This window comes from Stegodyphus dumicola, chromosome 11 (genome assembly GCF_044657685.1).
Source record: "Stegodyphus dumicola isolate Sdum_Otavi_A_Nest chromosome 11, ASM4465768v1".
Classification (NCBI taxonomy): domain Eukaryota; kingdom Metazoa; phylum Arthropoda; class Arachnida; order Araneae; family Eresidae; genus Stegodyphus; species Stegodyphus dumicola.
The window spans coordinates 162945006-162947958 of NC_140778.1; positions in this window are offsets into that span (position 1 = coordinate 162945006).

Sequence of the window (2953 nt, forward strand, 5' to 3'; positions counted from 1 at the left end):
TAAAAAATTGAACTACCAAATAAATATGCAGTAGTCAATAATCATTTCTTATACACGCATTCCATGTCAATTATTCCACTCAAGTTAAGTTATTTGAATATGGTACTGCATACTTTTATAGATCGCAAATAAAAAGACATTTCCACCTGGAGTATTTCTATGAAACTCAAGAAAAATGTCTCAAAATACTTCTTACATGGAAGTCCAAACACTGTTGTACTGAATGCATGCAATACTTTTTTTTTCCTGCAATAATAGTTGCATGAAACTGAAACGAAATTGATTGCAAATTGAAATACACAGAAGCCATTTATAACATAATTCCATTAGAAACAAAAGTTCTACGAAAGCAACGGGCACAATATACCAACGGTTATGGCGTATTGAAACAATAATGTAGGTGTAGGGTAGTCTTCTTCGAATGAATCATTAAATTGTAAGGAAAATCTTTTAATTGAAGATAAAATATTTCTGAATCGTATATCGCTGTATATATTACTGTTTTAGATACGTATCATACTTCATTTTTTGAAACCGAAATTTAATTACAAAGCATTCTAATAATCACTTCATTTTAAAGCTTATGTTCTTAGCAAATTCATACGAAGAAATGCACAAAAATAAAACGGATTTCTTAGAAATTGTCCACTTAAAGTGTAGTCTGTGACATAACTCGTTTCAAAGCAAACATCATTTTGAATTTAATTCCAATTACCGTACACACCTTACTTAGCATATTTCTGATTCGTCTCCTACGTTGTAAAGATAACATAACATATTGTGATGTGACATTATGAGGGGTTTCTTATTGTGATTATGATATCTGTTTTATTACATTGGAAAATGGGGAGTATATGTGACTCAGAAATGTACTTAATTTTTTCAGTAGATAGATTTGTTGTAATTCAAAAAGTGTATAAAGTTTCGTTACTAATACAGAAATAAATATAAATTGTATATATTGTGAATGTTTCGTTTTTGAATAAATCTGATGTGAAAAATATGTATTACATGTTTAAGTTAGCTATTGTTCATTGTATTATTTCAAAGTGCTTTAACTGAAAGAATTAATTGAAACAAGTATCAAAAGTAAGTGGATTTTTTTTTTTTTTTTAAAGCCTTTCTTTCCTCTACTACTTCCTTTTTTAATTTCCCACATTAAGAAAGGAAAATGAAATCTTATTCGAACAATATTTATCATTATAAGATGAAATGAAAGAATATTTAATCTCGTTAATGTATTAGTATGTTTATAGGAAGAAATAGGTCTCATAATTGTTTAAAACATTTATTGTTCAGATTTTTTTCACACTTCAACTTTTTGTAATGCAGCTTAAGAAAAAGCTTATCACAGCTTGACACATAATAGCAAGTTTTTAAGATCAAAATTGTGTACTGTCTTGGTTTCATAAAGAAAGTCATAAATAAATGTCATCTAAGTTTCAATGTTTTGAGATTTCTTCTAAAATGTGATATGCACTATTTACCTAATTACTGACTGACTGACTAGAAATACACTCATCATTTAATATTGAAAAACAGTTATTTTTAAATGCACATGTTTTTTTTTATTATTATTATTTTAATTTTGTAATTTATATTCTCTTCTAATAAAAAGTAAGGCTGTTTCTCTTATTATTCTATCATAAAGAGACAATCTTCTGTTGAAAATCATCCATAAAGGCATTCTATTATCACACTGTACAGTTTGATCTAAAAACTTTCATAGTAAAGGAATGAAATACAAAATTTTTTTATTCTAATACAACTTCATGCATAAAAAGTGACACGTAGAGATTGCCTCTTCAAATAAATCCAATAATTCCAAAACGTGCAGTTACAGATTTTAAATGAGCTTCTTATATCTTCTCAAAATACTTCTTATTTGCTGAATTGCCATATATGATTGCCTTTGAAAATTTCACGACGTGTTAATACGTAAGTATCTCTCATGCTTTTAAAAATACGGTTTCTGTTGTTTACGAAATGGAATGGCAAGTCGATTCAATTTCTGCCTCAATGGGGAAATATTTGTCATGTTAATATTTTTCTTTTAAACGACACATAAAGGCCAGTACTGGTAAACAAGGAAAAAGTGAATCTGCCTGCTTTTTGCATATTTGAATAATCCAATGCAAAAAGATGAAAGTATGGTTTAATATGAGATTACTTTTCAGCTCAATACAATTTTCAAATCATACTTTCAGTTTATCAAATTATGACAAATTTGAATTTACTGAGATTTTTATTTCTTGTGTGTAGATTTAACATTAACCATGAAAGCTGTGTATGGTTTTTTGTAAACAAAGCTACATGACAATATTACAGTACCTGTTTTGAAACAGCTTTCATATAACCTATATTGTTTATTATCAATTTTAGTAGCATTCATGAGCTAATTAAAAGAAGTTTTTTTCATGTTCAGACATTTGATGCTTATGCAGGGAATCTATGTGTGTCCATGTGTAGATTATGCATATTAAGTAAGCAATGTTATTTATAAGACCATATGTAATTTTAGCAAACATTGAGTTTGATATAGGACAGTATTCAATTTTTTTTCCTTCCCTTAAAATTACGTACTACTAATGTCAGTTATTCTGGATGAGTACAATAAAAAAGGAAATACATGAATACTTACTTTGAAATACATGAATTTTCAACTGACTTGGGTTTATACTTCTGACTTGGAAACTTTATCCTTTTTTTTTTTCATTTATTCAAGTTTAGGTAAGTATTTACCATGCGTAAACTTTCCAACATGGTAATTTGGCCACCAGCGGCTGAGCGTTAAAGTCGCTGAACACTGGTAGTTCGAATCCAGCAAACTCGCTGGCTGCATGGGCATTTTCGTGGTTTTCCCTGTCTTACATATATACAAGCCAGTTTCCCTTAGAAAGTCCTCCATGAAGGCATCCCTCTCTTTAGGCAGATAGCCCTAGTTTGCTTTGCC